Below are 16581 nucleotides of genomic sequence, written 5' to 3'. Positions count from 1 at the left end.
AGCAACAAGATTAACCCCAATTGAAAGCCCATCTGACGTGTCTAGTTCACAAATAAACACGAAAAGAACACAGACATTAAACTTGCCAAGGTTGACGACTGGGCGTGTTGGTATAGCATATTGGAGGTTGGAATGCGCAACAGTTTGACGATACACACAGAAGAGGCTCACACCACAGAGCGCTACTTGCAACTATCGTTTTATTCCCTTGTCAGTGGAATAAATACAGGAAGATACTCAAGGGGGAGGGCGGTAGCGACAAAAAAACAAACAAAAACTAAAATAATTTTGACAAATATTGCCATCTACCAATGCCAAGCCGGCTTTGTCATGCGATCGTTTTCGCTGCACTCATCACAAAAAACCCCGGATACGAAATTTCCGATTAGCGCTTGAGGAAATCTAATTCCTTTGCGCTAAGGGAAACTGAGGGCGTGCTCACGCACATACTACCCAAATGCGCAATCTCAGCAGCTTCGATTATCTCCCGCGTTATTTGGCTGCCATCTTTGCTGACAATCTTACAATTCTTGAATAATGGCCGACATCCGCAATCTCTACAATGTATCCCAAGGTGTCCGGCGACTGTTCTTGAAACGTTATCATCATGTTCCTTTAATCTTTCGTTTAAACATCGTCCAGTCTGTCCGATGTACTTTCTGCCGCACTGAAGTGGAATGGAATATACCACTCCCTCAGCGCAGTCGATGAACTTCTTTCTGTGTTGTGTTTCACAACCTCGTTTCTGTGTGGCACCTGGGTTAACCTTTGCACACATGCTCAGCAATTTCTCCGGTGCGGAAAACACCACTTTTACCTCGCATCTTTTACCAATTTTCTTTACTCGGTGCGCTATCGAATGAATGTACGGCATCACCACTATTTTTTGTCGTGTGCTTGGACCGCAAGGCTCCTTCCCAGATAACGGTGCCCTGGTTCCGATTTCCTTGAACAAACATTGTGCCACAGATACTAATAGTTGTAAAGGATAACCTGCCTCCGTGAGCCTGCGCGTTTGCTCCCGAAAGCTATCAGCAATGCTATGGTGGCACGATTTTTGCAACGCGTTTCTGTAGCATGACTTAACTATGCCTCGTTTTACGATTTTGGAATGCGCAGATTCGAAGGGCAAAAGAGGCTTATTTGCACGCGGTTCGTATTGCCAACAACAATGACTGGAGCCCAGACTTAGTTTTAAGTCAAGAAACCTAATTGCTCCACCGTCTGGCTCTTCACTTGTGATCACCAATGGCTCTAGCCCCTCTCTGAAAATACTTTCAAGGTTTGTCAACAGCGACTGATTCTTGTTATCAACGTTGTCCACTAAAACTAAGTAATCATCAACAAACCTGAACACACGAGCAACCCGTGAATTCGTGAGGCGTGCGGCTAGGGATCTGTCAATGTTGACTAGGAACAGGTCACTCAGAATCGGTGCAATAGACGAACCTATACATATTCCTTGTTTTTGAAGGAAAATGTCTCCATTCCAAGACACGTAGGTGGATGTTAAATACATGGACAACAACTCTAAAAACGCTTCAACATGCATCTGTGAATCATTTTGAAAAGCAACGTTTCCGTATTTGTCAATACATCGTTCAATGCACAGCAAGAGCTCTTTGTGAGGAATGGAGTAAAATAAGTCTTTGACGTCAAAAGAGTAAGCCAAATACCCCTTGTTAGAATTTTCTCGTAGGAACGCAATAGCTTTCTCCGAGTTCTTTATTAAAAAGGGGTCGTCAACTTCCAGTAATTTTAACCTGCTCTGCAGGAACGAGGCTACCGGCAACTGCCAGGTGTCTTTAGCAGTGACAATTACCCTAAGCGGGCAGTCCACCTTGTGTGTCTTTGCTGTGAAGAACATTTGTAAGCTTAATTTTCTGTTTTTAACAAGAGATTTATTCAGATTATCCAGTTTACATTTGGCGCACAACTTCCTAGCTTTATTTTTTACTTTAGACAAGCAACTGGTGCGGCAGTCAAAAGTCCCTCTGATGGCTTCTGCTGCTTTAGATAAATACAATTCCTTAGGTAACACCAAGAAGCCTCCTTCTTTATCCGCGGGAACTAAAGACAGCGAATGCTCCTTTAGGAAGGACACTGCTTTTTTGACAGGAACAACGTTCATAGGTGTCTTGCATCTCACCAAAACGTCGATGCCTTCAGACAAACAGCGGTCAGTTTCACTTTCCGGAGCCAACTTAGAGACGCGCTTGACGATACCCAGAAGAGCTGGCGGTGAGAGCTTAGGTTGAACGGCAAACTTTGGTCCCTTCGAGAGAACGTCCTTGATGGGTTCCGGTAGCACCACGTCGCCTCGTAGGTGGATGGGACCCATTGAAGTGGCGGTCTTTCGCTTCATCGACGCTCGCAGCTGCGAAAGCTTTTGCATCCACATGAATTCAGCTGTCGCATCGGCCAGGTTCCTAAAACTACGCCAGTCACGGATGCCTCTTTGCGAGCCCGATCCATGCACACGTAAGAAGAGGCAGTCCCTGAAGAAACGTGCTTGCTTGTGGCATTCGGAGTGCAGAAGCTTGCTTACCCGCAAGCTGTGGTGTGCGTCTCTTCTGTGTGTATCGTCAAACTGTTGCGCATTCCAACCTCCAATACACAGACATTGCCGTCCCGCCACCCGAAACACACCGAGGAATAAAGGTGGCTAACTTAAATGCGCATAAACAAGAACATTCCCTTTACTACTCTGTCGAACATAAAATGCGCGCAATCCATTTTCTGCAGGCTAATTTCAGGCCTCAACTAATTGTGGTCGGCTGAGTCTATCGAAGCCCTTCTTCGGAAATCGAGGTCATGCAGTCATTATTTGTATGCACACATGCTCAGACACGTTTTTGGAGCTGGGCTAATCTCAGTTGGCGACTTCAACCTGCCCGTTATAAACTGGCCCACTACGGAAAACAGAGGCGCATGCTCTGATGTGCTTACAGACATGGTGCTCGCATTTAGCATCCGTCAAGATAGGAAAGAACCTCCACGTGCCCAAGGAACTAGTTCTGACTTCCTCGACTCAATAATTTCGACCGGACACTTTTCGGTAGACAAAGCTAGGGAAGCACTAATCGATGGCATGGTGGGCCATGAAATAAGCTTGCGTTCTCTCTCTTGTCGTTTCAAGAAGATAGTTTATCACAGAAATTAGTCACTGTTTTTCTAGATTTTAACAGAGCTGACGATAACAGCATAGTAGACCATCTGTTTCGTGAACTAAGCGCTTTGAAATAACTAGCCAGCGTTCCCAATAGTGACGAAGAAGTACTCTGACAAGGGGTTAAATCTATCAATTTGTGCGGGAGTGGTGTTAGTGCAGTCGTCTGCAAAGTCGAAACACTGACGCAACTTGTCAGCAGGATCAATGTGTGTGCTACGTGCGGAAAGCGCGAGCTTTCCTTTTTAAACTTGTGTGACCAGCTGCATTCACAATTACACTCAAGCACGGTCAGGACTGGATTTCTCAAACCACGATTACCTCTCTTCTGCAGCTTGCGCAGTTAGTCAATCGCGATCGGGAAATTCGATCCCGACCGGGCTTCGCCGCGAGCAAAAATATATCGTGTGATGCCCATACTACCTGCGGAAGCACGAGAGCCTTGCTCTGATCAACCTCATGTGTGTAAATAGGACGTGTCCTGCTGCAGTTACACATTCACACTGCAGCTGGCCAGGCTCACTGTGACTCGGATTAGTGCAGTGATATCGCCCTGGAGAGTTTTGCGAAAAAAAATGCGTTCGCTGCCTGCACAAGCGAATGCCGCTGGTCATGATGAGCTGTCGAGGCTTTGGGGTATCCTCGAGCCAACTCTGGAGAAGCGATGTGCTTGGACACATTTTGAACTACATGGCCACCAATTTTCATCAGTATTGAGTGATAATCTTGCAACCTGCCCCAAGAGAAATATTCTATTGCGTTTTTCTTTGAACGGCGTATGTGACTGTTTTTCGAGTTTGTGCGCCAAATTTGTTCTCCGTGCAGTTGTCGTACAGCAATAAAAATTTGCACAGATGTTCCTCAGAGTGCGCTGGGTCAGGTAAATGTATTTGCTTTTGCGATTGTTGTCAATAAACTTTTTGAGCGCTCTAAACCAAAGTAATTGAAACAACAATATGCTGCACTTTCTTCAAGCGTTTTTATCTGCTGCTGAATATTGGCGATACAATTTTTTCAAAGAAATATCCTCACCCACTAGTGTCTGTCAAAACACAGAGGTTGAAATAACATCCTGATGTGTCATAATTACCTAGAAAAAATGCTGTGCACAAAAGGAGCAAGTTTGATGCATGTCATTGTGCACAGGTATTATCCCCTTAATTCTGTTTTCCGAGCCTCCGTCAAGCTCCAGGCCACAGTTGTTCGCCCGAAAAGCATTTGCAAAATTGCTCCACAAAACTCAAAACAATCTGAATTGATGAATTAAGGGAAAATGAGACATCCACCCATTCGTAGCAATTGCTACAACGGAAACCAATACGGTCTCCAAGAAAGAAAAGCCTCGCAGTTGAAGAAAAATTGCTTAGCCTGGTTAGCTCAGATGGTACAGCGGCTTCTCCGGAAAGGCGGTGGTCCCGGGTTCAAATCCCGGACCAGGACGAATTTTTCATTACCAGCGAGGCTTTTCTTCCTAGAATCCCCTATTGGCTCCTTTTGTAGCAATTGCTACGAATGGGTGGATGTCTCATTTTCCCTTAATTCATTACCTAATTCTGTCCACCTGGCGGTTTTCCGAAGGACGTTCCGTCAGACTGAATTGAATTCAATTCATACGTAACTACGAGCACCAGAGGTGGCACGTGAAGCGCCACTTACCATAACAGTGCGAGTTTTTTATTGCATTTCGTGATTACACACCCTTAACTGCAGGCATAAAGCTTTTCTGAGGGCCACAATCTTTCTAATACTCGGCTCCTCAAGAAGTGTTAACGAAACTTCCGGTACATGCTGGTCTGAGCACGGGCGTCAGTCACCGAATGTCGTGATCGACGTTGCTGTTTGCGTTTTGCCCAAAAAACAGTGATGGTTAAAGTATAGCTAAATAATACTGTAGCACACTGATTAAATTTACTAACAGGACATGAACGAGGCACTGCGACACAGATGGCCGTGTCGGCCAGCCATGTGTGTATGGCGCTCGAGAGCGTCTTGGCAGAACAATCATTAAGTGCTTTAGGTTTGTTGATGACTACTCGATAGTTATCCGCTCTCAAACAAGTTCCAAAGGTATTGACGTTATTCTCGCAGCCTTTGATAAAAAACGAGTGGGTCTCAGAATTACTAATGAAGTGCTGATTCATAATGAAATTAAATGTCTCGATTTACAGTAAAGATTACCAGCACAACATATTTGTTGGCAAATTGTGACGTAGCAGTTGTCACTACGTTTATTCCGAGTCGAAGGTGCGGCGAACCGATCACGCCGACAGCACGGATCACACTCGAGAGCCAGCCCCACAAGGGATGATAAAGAAGAACCCCATATGAGCCCCACATGATGATGATCATGTACAGATGACAAAGAATAGCTTATAAATGGCCACACTAATGTCCCCTCGCGCGAGAGCGGCCATCCTGGCCGCAATTCAAAGGTGCGGCGAACGCCTCGTGAAAGGCTTCATACGGGAAACGTGGACAACCTCAGCAGCGCGGCAGCGGCGGTCATTTGGAGCAATAACTGGTACCACGCGATAGTTAACCGGAGAAGTCTGCTCCAAGACTTTGTAGAGGCCGATGAACCGAAGTTGAAACTTGTCACACAAGCCAGGAGTACGAACTGGTGTCCAGAGTAGCACTTCGTCGCAAGGGCGGAAGCACACGACGCGATGAGAGGCGTCGTAATGCTGCTTGCGGTCCTGTTGCCGTGCTTTGGTGTTGATGAGGGCGCGCTGGCGACAACGCAGAATGCGGGACACATATTCTTCACAGGAGGATGGACATTGATTGACAGTTGGCGCGAAGAAAGAGACCTCAAGACAGGAACTGGGCGAACGACCATAGACAAGGTAGAATGGAGAGTAACCGGTCGTGCGTTGAACGGCGGTATTATACGCAAAAGTCACGAATGGCAAAATTGCGTCCCAGTTTCTGTGATCCGGTTCGATGTACATGGCTAGCATGTCTGACAGCGTGCGATGAAATCGCTCTGTGAGGCCGTTAGTTTGCGGATGGTAACTGGAGGTAATCTTGTGGGTGGTTCCGGAGGCTCTGAGTACTTCGTCTACTAGTTGCGAGAGGAATGCTTTTCCACGGTCGCTCAGGAGGACGTGAGGAGCACGGTGGCGCAGTATTAAGGATTGAAGTATGAATGCAGCAACTTCAGAGGCTGAGGCAGAGCTCACACAAGTTGTTTCGGGGTAGCGTGTCAAGTGATTAACGGCTGTCACAATCCATCGTTTACCGGTGGGAGTCACAGGAAGAGGACCATACAGGTCAATGCCAACGATTTCAAATGGTTGCGACGGACAAGGAACCGGTTGCAGTTGTCCGCTTGGAGCTGATGTAGGGAGCTTTGGACGCTGACATAGGGCGCAGGAAGCGATATAACTCGCTAAACTGACGGACAATCCAGGCCAGTAGAAGCGACCTTTGATGCGATCATAGGTTTTCTGGAAACCAAGGTGACCAGCAGTCATGTCGTCGTGAGAAGCCTGCAGGACATGAGCACGTAGAGAGCGTGGCAGGACAGGAACCCAGCGCTGACCGTCAGGGTGATAGACATGACGGTACAGAACATGGTTGCCAATCTTAAATTGCGTCAGCTGTCGACGAAGGCGGGCGTTAGGCGGGCGCGAAGCTCCTTGAAGGTGGTCTATGATGCGCCGACAGTAAGAGTCCGCAAATTGATGAGATTGGAAGAATCTGTTGTCGTGTTTAGGCATCTCGTCTACAGTGGCCAACAAGAAAGCATGTGAAGAGGGGTCGTGCGAAAGCTTGTCACAGATGGTAGTTGGAGGTCCATTGCGTGGTGTCGTAGGAAGCGGACAGCGATGAAGCGCGTCTGCATCCTGGTGTTTTTTCCGCACTTGTAGGTAATAGTAAAGTCGTATTCTTGTAGACGAAGGATCCACCAACCAAGCCGTCCAGACAAGTTCTTCAGCGTCGAAAGCCAGCATAATGCATGATGGTCTGTAACGATGGTGAAATGGCGGCCGTGAAGATAAGGTCGAAACTTCTGTACAGACCAAACGATAGCTAGGCATTCCTGATCTGTGATGGTGTAATTCTTTTCGGCGTTTGTCAGAACGCGACTTGCGTATGCGATGACCCTCTCCTCGAAAGTGTCGTCTCGCTGTAGTAGAATGCCACCAATGCCGTGACCACTAGCATCCGTATGCAGGAGGGTAGGAGCAGCTTCATCAAAATGGCAAAGTACTGGTTCAGGTGTGAGAGCGCGCTTCAGATGGGCGAACGCAGATTCACATTCGGGAGACCACACAAAGGGAACATTAGAACCCAGTAATTTGTGCAGAGGTGACGCTATTGAGGCGAATCCTCGTATGAATCGGCGAAAATAGGAGGCGAGGCCTAGGAAACTGCGCAAATCTTTGGTCTTTTCGGGACGAGGGAAGTGCCGAACTGCCGAAAGATTGTCAGGATCAGGACGAATGCCATCTTGGCTCACAATTTGACCTAGTACCTTGATGGTCTTGCTCGCAATATGGCAGTTCTTGGTGTTTAGCTGAAGTCCAGCGTTGGCAAGGCATGTGAGAACTTCATCCAGACGTTACAGGTGCTGAGAGAAGGTTGACGAGAAAACAACAATATCGTCCAGATAGCACAGGCAAGTCTTCCACTTCAGGACACGAAGAACGATGTCAATCATGCGCTAGAACGTTGCGGGTGCATTGCAGAGGCCGAATGGCATTACGTTAAACTCGTAGAGCCCATCTGGTGTTGAAAACGCTGTTTTCTCTTTATCGTCCTCATGCATAGGTATCTGCCAGTAGCCGGAGCGTAGATCGATGCTGAAAAAGTACTCGGCACCCTGCAGGGGACCCAAGGCATCGTCTATTCGCGGCATAGGGTATACATCCTTGCGTGTGATCTTGTTAAGTGCTCGGTAGTCGACACAAAATCGAACAGAGCAGTCTTTTTTCCGAACCAAAACAACGGGGGAAGACCAAGGGCTAGCAGAAGAGCGTATTATATTCCGTTGGAGCATGTCGGTGACGTTCTCGTCAATGACTTTCCTCTCGGCTAGCGATACGCGATATGGTCTACGGCGCACGATGGATGTACCATCTGTCTCTATCCGATGCGTCGTAATCGAAGTCTTTCCCAACGAAGCTGAATGCACGTCAAAGGAAGCTTCATGTTTCTGGAGCAAAGCAAGCAATTGTGACTGCGAAGGTGTCAGGTCGGAACTGATGGCAGCTGTAAGAGCTGAAGGAGATGCGGCCCATCCGGTACAAGGAACTTCAGAGGAAGCTGGTTTAAATGAAACAACAGATATAGACTCCGATTCGGTGGCTGAAGCCAATGTAGTGCCTTTAGGGATGGGAATTTTTGCTGATGTCGTGTTTGTAGCGTAGAGAAGTGCAGAGCCATGATCAAACCTAACCAGCCCTGATGCATCTGCACGCCCTCTTGCGAGACAGCGTGCAGATGGTAATACGAGCACGTCGCCGCAATCACATCAGACGTGATAGTCACAATGCTTTGATGGCGAGGAGGTAGCGCGGTATCTTCTGCAGCAAGAAAGTGAAGTGGAGCGTCATCTGCATGAAGTGAATAGGTCATGTCGATCATGGGGAGAACGCGTTGCCCACAGTAGATGGAGGCGGAGGCCGTAGACAGAAAATCCCATCCCAATATGAGCTGCTGGGCACACGAACTTAGCACTGCAAATTGTACGTAATGCAGAAGTCCATCGATGGAAATACGAGCTGTGTACATGGTGATAGGTCGAATGGCAGCCCCTTGAGCAGCGAGCAGCGTAGGTCCATCATAGGGGGTCGTAACTTTCCGAAGTCGCGAACACAATTCACAGTGAATGGCTGAAACACTAGCACCAGTGTCTATTAAAGCTTCTACTGGTACATCTTCTATTACAACCAATATCACATTGCACGGACACGATGGAGGAATTTCTGTCCTGTCGTTCGATGCAGCTTTTCCTCCAAACGCTGCATAATTTAGTTTTCCAGACGACGCTCGGCGAATTGAGAAGCAGGTCTCAGTGGGGATGTAGAGCGGAAAGGGGTGACGGCGAGCGGCGTCTCGCAGGACGGTACGTCTCAGCCCTCTCGGACGCTACGGTAGGCGATGGAGAGCGTCCGCGCGGTGGACCATAAGGACGGCGTTGGCCATGGAAGCTCCCTAGACGTTGGAAAGTGGCTCCGGGCGAAAAGTCATCGCGTTCGTATACGTCATATCGACGACGCTCGTCTTGCTGGCGCTTGCGGCAAAAACGTGCTATGTTGCCACGATAGCCGCAGTAGTAGCAGATGGGACGAGGACGGCGCCACTGCGGATAGCTGGTATGGGTAGGTGCGCTGGTAGTCATGGACGCGATGGGGACCAGTGTTGGTTTTGGAGGCATCGGTGGAACGATGACTGGAGTAGCTGCGGCTACTTGTGCGTACGTGGATGGGGCCTTAGGGGTTAGAGGGTCCGTGTACGCAGCACCAGCCATGGACGCCAATTCTTCCTTGATAACGTCTCGCAGATTGGTATCGGAGGCATGACAAGGCATAGGCCCTGCGGCTAAGCCAATATACTGGAGCTCTTCTCGAATTATTGCGCGTATCATTTCTCCTAAAGTAGGGTCGTCGGCAGTAGTGTTCGCAGTGGTGTCTGGCTGCAACCGTACTGATTCGAGTTTGTCAAGGCGCTGGCAAGTAGCGACGATATCAGCAACGGTAGCGGGGTTCTCGATGGCTAAAGCATTGAAAGAAATAGCTCCAATGCCTTTGAGGATGTGGCGAACCCTGTCTGATTCGGCCATAGCCGTGTTCACACGTCCACAAAGAGCAAGCACATCCTCGATGTACGACGTATAAGATTCACCGGTTTGTTGCTTGCGAGTGCCGAGCGTCTTTTTTGCGAGGGCGGAACGAACAGCCGGTGTGTCGAAGATTTGGCGGAGCTGCTGTTTGAAAGCACCCCAGTTCGTGAAATCAACCTCATGGTTGAAAAACCAAGTCTTCGCTACTCCGGTGAGATAAAAGGCGACGTGACGTAGCTTGCACGCATCGTCCCAATGGTTAGCCGAACTCACTCGGTCGAAGTCGTCCATCCAATCCTCGAAGTCTTCCCCGTAAAGTCCAGCAAACAGATGGGGATCACGCTGGTGTCCACTGACAACCCAATACGGGGAGGCTGGGGTAGCCGAGGCCGAGATTGTGGAAGTAGAAGTGCCTGTAGGCTCGTCCTGCGACATGCTGGCGGACAGCTGGCACAATCGGCGACCCGATCGAAGCTCCAGGAGGTTGAGCGGGGAGTCAGAGGACGGAGGACGGAAAAGCACACTCCACCACTTGTGACGTAGCAGTTGTCACTACGTTTATTCTGAGTCGAAGATGCGGCGAACCGATCACGCCCACAGCACGGATTACAGTCGAGAGCCAGCCCCACAAGCGATGATGAAGAAGAACCCCATATGAGCACCACATGATGATGATCATGTACAGATGACAAACAATGGCTTATAAATGGCCACAATATAACCCCAAGACAAGAAAACCAATACGAAGCTACACGTCGGAACACTCAAAACTAGTGAAAAGATGCACGGTTTTGGCGTGTTTAGGTTCCGTACTTAGAAAGTCATGCCACCACCTCACCAATCTGAGCGTTTCGAAACAGCTTAATCGTCTAGAGAAGGCCGCTTTTCCAAATTATATGGTCGGTATCACTATGCGGAAGGCTAGTGAATAAAATAATAAAAGAAAAGCACCTCGGAAACACATCGAAACGGTAAACAAGTTTGCAGCCGTCGCTTATGTATATTAAATGGGGCATAGGTTAAAAATAGACACCCGCGAAATTTGGTGTTCAGGTCGTGTTTTCAGCTAAAAACTTATTAAAGAAGATTTGCAATCGCGTTAATAGACTTTAACAGGCGTCCGAGGCCATGTGCGCGTCAAACACACGGGGAAGCTCATGGCATGCTCGCTGGGAATGGTCTAAATCATTCCACTATCGCGCGGCAAAAAGTACTTCGTGCTGTCAGGACTGGGGGCTCAATTCCATCGCTCGTGATCCGTCGTCAAGATTGGAGTCCGGCATGAATTAGAAGGTAGCTGGCCTATTTCGTCGTCCAACGTATCCACACTGAGGACGTTGATGAAGGGAAGGACTTGGACCCCACCATGAATTTTAGGCTACCACCGAAAATTCAACGAAGCGATGCCAGTCTTCTGCACAGACTAAGGCTGGGGGTAGCGTTTACGCGCGGATACATGCACCTCATGCGACGCACCGAGTCTCCACACTGTGAGGTGTGCAATGTGACGGAGACTATAGGTCATGTGCTTTGTGACTGCCCTAAGTTTGTGGAAGAGCGTGATAGGTTGGTCAAGGATCTTACGCGTCTCCACAGCGCACCGTTGTCGGAGGATGTTATTTTAGGCTCTTGGCCAGACGCTCAGTCGAGTTTTAAGGCCATCAAGGCATTACTGAACTTTTTAAAAATTACGGGCCTGGACTGCAGACTTTGAGCATGCCCAATTGCTTGCCATATTTTCTACATCTTCCTTCTATCGTCATCGTCACCCATCATGCACCTCTTTCTTCCCTCTTTCTTTCCCACTTCCCCTTCCCCCAATGCCGAGTAGCTGGCTAGAGGAATATACCTCAGGCCGACCTCTCGGCATTTCGTGTCATTAAACTTCTTTCTCTCTCTCTGCTTCTCATCGAGAACGAGGAATAAGGGTTTATTCACAGTATTTAGATGCAGTTCATCAGTGTAGCATGACTGCGAAAGAAAGTACGTCAGTCTAACACGACTGCTTCAGAGATGGTCTCAGTCTAACATGATCGTTTAAGATAGTGTGTCGAGCATCCGCACAACAGCGGCTTATAAGCACTCCCCCCCCGCCCTTGATTCCAAGGGGACAGAAACGTTCGTCTGGACATTGTAAACACGCCGCCTCTCCCCGGGACGACTTACACGCACACACATGCACCCCCCCACCCCCCCCCCCCACACACAGGTAGCATGGTCCGGAGCCGACGTCAGAGGGGCTTCGTAGAACTCGGAGCCGACCTGGGTAGCACATTGTCTTGCGTCTTGGTCGGCGCTTGGGAAGGAGCCTACGACGACGTTCCCGCGGCAACTCCCCCACCTGTAGCAGGTCAGGTCCGCGTTGGGGAGTTCGGTAACAATAGTTGGCCCGCCGAACTCATTCCGTCACAACGGCGACGAGGCTAAAGCGTAACGGTGGCGGTTTCAGCACAAAGCCTGCTTCGTCAAACGCATCCTAGCTGAAGCGACGGAGCGTGGAGGACGTGCGTATTGTTCCCGACACAAAGTCAACTTAGTCACGCCATGGCTAGAGGTTGGCGGCGGCGTTCCAAGATGAGGTTGCCACCGCTGGCGTAAATGGCTGGCAAACTCGCACTGCAGCTGGCCGTTCTTAACAGTGCATACGAGACGCTGCTTTAACGTCCGCCTTTGGGGAGCACCAAGGTGCGATCAGGAATGCAACAGGCTCGAATATGCCCGCGCAATGTTGAAATTGCTCATTCAAACCTTTGTTCGAAAAGAACGAAATATTGTATAAAAAATGGAAACCAATCAACCGCCAGATTGTGGAAGCCTACTTCATGCTTGCCAACTGAGCCGCATGCGTCAGCCAGACTTCTATTTCTCTGCATGATAAAGAAACGGAGTTCTTGAATGGCAAGATGGGCTGACATCCTTTCACTTTTTGTACGCGTCACTTCGTCACATGATCACATTTTCTTTATATTTAATCACTCGTAAGAAAAATAAACCAGTTCTTAGTCTGCACTCATATCGTGTACTTCCTTTTGCCATTCTTCCGGGTTGCGCTGCCCACCCCTAGGAATATATGTGTGGGGTTGCCAACTTTCGGAGGGAGGGGGGGACTGGACGAAATTATGACGGGGCCTGTAGGTATTTGTCACCCTTGTCAGCGGCCAGTCTCTACGTGAAAGACAGTTGTACAATTCTTCTCGGTTCTACAGTGGCACCATTTACATTCGGAAACGTTCAGTCCTTGCCTAGCTAACACGATTACCTATAGAGTCTGAAGCACTGTGAACGGTTGGGGCCTGCAATAGAACTAGAACGACGACAAAAATTCAACAGCCTTTACGTTAACGACAGCCCTTCAGAAGACAAAAAAGTACCGAGGAAACGAGCGCTCAGACATTCTAAGCCAGTAAGGTTGACTGACTACTATGCAGTAGAAAAAAAGTGTCAGGACTGTCCCTCTGAACTTGAGCCTGACGCACCTGCGCGTCCCGGACCCTCGCGGGTGACGGACACGCGCCGCCAGGACCTTGACAGCATGGATTTTCAAGACTCCGCTGCTCACAACCTCACGACACCAAAAGGACCCAGCGACCAGAACGCCGGGACAGAGAGCCAATGTCAAACAGATGGGGATTGGCAGACGGTCCTCACGCTTCGGCAGAAAAAGAAGGATGCGAAAGAGAAGAAGATCAGAGCACTGGAATATTCGGGGACCTTGAAGAATCAGCAAGTTTCCACTGGTCAAGCAACTGGTAAATCTAAACACAAACCAGCATACAGGCGCTTACCCCCCCTGCCAAAGGATGATTTTAAGATAGTGGTGCGACCGCATCAAGGGCTACCGGTCAAGAACCTGACTAGTCCACTACTGGCGGATGCCGTGATTGCTGCATGCAACGGGAAAATATCAGGTGAGCAATTTCTGCTCAGAATCAAGCCGGGCTCCAACATCTTTATCGTGTCCACGCCACACCAGACAGTGGCGGACTACGTTAGACGTATTGAAATGCTCAACATCAACGGCCGGCCTCACTCGGTCAACGCCTACGTAGCGACAAGTGACGGGACAACCAAGGGTGTCATTCACGGCTTGGACCCGCACACGACACCTGAAATGCTAAAAGCGAATCTACGCATACGCACGCAAGGGGTTGAAATTCTCCAAGCGCGCATGTTCCGTAACACTAAAACGGCCGTTATCACCTTTTTTGGAGGTATTACGCCGCGGTACGTCTACTACAACGGCGGAGAACTTGCTTGCTATCCCTACAAGATTACCACTCAGGTGTGCAAAGTGTGTCACCAAATTGGTCACCGATCGGACGTCTGTCCCCAGCCGGACATTCCAGTGTGCCGTATATGTGGACAACGGGACCCTGTAGCCGGACATGAGTGTGCTCCCAAGTGTGCAGCCTGTGGGGAGGGTCACATGACAGGAGACCGAAGTTGTAAAAACCGTCTCAAACCCCAAAGCAAAAGAACGCCGAGGACTGGCGTTCAACGGACTACCCGGAAGGACAGCTCAACGAAGCCACCTCAACGCCTACGTTGGTTCAGTTCCGATGATGGAGAATCCGCATCCGATTCCTCGCCGGAGGTATCGGAGACTCGCCGTCGATCCAGGTCAAGATCGCGGACCCGAAAGAACTCCAATCCCAAAAACCCACCTCATTACCAATCACCAAAACCACCTAAATCGGGGGCTTTCGGCACTGTGACCAAGCAAGTGCCACAAGATAACACGGTAAGCTGGGCACGAGTCGTTTCTCCTACTGCTCCTATAACAGAAAATCCCGAATATCGGAAGATCGTTAACGAGAACAAGCTCCTCCGCGAGAGCTTGGCAGAAATTAAGCGAGAGTTGGCCTCCCTCAAAGCTAGTCGCTGTACCGAAACGAACAAAACAACACATACTAAAGCAGCAGGCATGCCTCTCGAGGTTATAACGACGCCGAATTCTGTGGAAGTTACACTCCAACAGGTTGTGCATCAATTACAAACTATGCAAAATTTTCAGCAGCAGATGTACGCAGAATTTCAAAGCCTAAAAACTTACGTCGATGAATCTGTGGCCAGTGCAAAGAGCGCGGCTCGTAAGCGAGCCAGCATTAGCCCCAGCGCTCAATCTAACCGCCGTCCGCGACCCATATCGACCTCGGACAGCGAAAGCACTATTCATGGCGAGTAGAACGCGAGTACATCACGAATATCTCGAAATTTGGCAATGGAACTGCTGCACCTTCCACAAACGTGCGGCAGCTCTACAACAATACATTAACACGGTGCCAGTCAAACCTGATGTTATTTGTTTGCAAGAGATCGGTAACAAGCCAGTCAGATTGACTGGCTACTACACGATAACCCACCCAGACTACCCTAAGGTCGCGACGATGGTGCTCAAGGACATAGCAATCAGTATAGATTATCTGGCGACTAGCAGCATCAATCATCAAATTGTAACAATACTACCGCAGAAGCGTAGCAAGGCAAAAACAATAATCACGAACGTGTATAGCCCCCCTAAAGAAAGGAGGGCCGATTTCGAGGCCATCATTCGGTACGTCATGTGTCACTCCGGCACCCAGGATAGACTACTGCTTCTTGGGGACTTCAATGCTCCTCACACCAGCTGGGGTTACCGAACAGACACCCCCAAAGGCCGAGAGCTCGAGCGAGCGACCGAAGCATATGATCTCCAACTCATAATTCTCCCTCAAAACCCGACAAGATTAGGTAACAGCGTCAGTGCAGACACCTTTCCAGATCTCACATTCACAAATAATGTCAACGAGGTATTCTGGACCAATCTAGGAGAGAATCTAGGCAGTGACCATTTCATTATCAGTGTGTCGGTAGGCTCCCCGAAAATTCGGCGACCCTGTGGCCAGGTGGTAATCACGAACTGGGTAAATTATCGCAAAATCCCCATGCCGGAGATATCACCTGAAAACGCTGAAGAGTGGGCAAAACACATTCGAGACGCTCATAAAGCAACATCTAAGCGGCTAGCGCTCACAGCGGAAACGCCGGTAGTTGACAACCATCTGCTACATATGTGGGAAGCCAGAAGGGGGCTAACTAAACGATGGAAAAAACAGCGACTTAATCGCAAACTGCGCCACAGAATTGCTGAAATATCAGAGCGGGCAAACGCTTACGCACAGCAGTTAGAGACAGCGAGTTGGGCGAGCTTTTGCGACTCACTTCGCGAAACGTTACACACCTCCAAGACATGGGCGATACTTCGCAGCATAATGGAACCAGGAAAAACAAAAACGGCCAATAACCGCACTCTTCAAAAACTTGCCGGAGAATTTTCAGGAACAGATCAGGCCCTCCTCACTAAGCTTAAAGAGAAGTACGTAGGAGCAGTAATCACTCCCCCATGTACCTTGCCATACCAAGGGCAAGAAAACGCGGTGCTAGACGCTCCGATAACTAAGGCAGAACTCTTCGCGGCAGCGCAAGCTGCGAAGAGAAATACTGCTCCAGGACCAGATCAGCTCACAAATGCTATGATCCGGAACCTGAGCGACGAACACCTAGAACAGCTTACCAGGTATTTTAATGAACAAATATGGGAGAGGGGCGTAGTTCCACAACAGTGGAAGGAGGCCAAAATCGT

At 49.1% G+C, this 16581-nt stretch overlaps 1 protein-coding gene across 14 annotated transcripts in view; it reads right to left on the bottom strand.

Annotated features, from left to right (window-relative positions):
- LOC139048142 (uncharacterized) overlaps positions 1–16581 on the bottom strand; it is a 401037-nt gene that overhangs the window by 86915 nt on the left and 297541 nt on the right. The gene's annotated exons all lie outside the window — the stretch shown is intronic.

This window comes from Dermacentor albipictus, chromosome 7 (assembly GCF_038994185.2).
Source record: "Dermacentor albipictus isolate Rhodes 1998 colony chromosome 7, USDA_Dalb.pri_finalv2, whole genome shotgun sequence".
Lineage (NCBI taxonomy): Eukaryota > Metazoa > Arthropoda > Arachnida > Ixodida > Ixodidae > Dermacentor > Dermacentor albipictus.
Note: the sequence above shows the minus strand (reverse complement) of the source record. Positions and strands in the feature narration are given on the sequence as shown.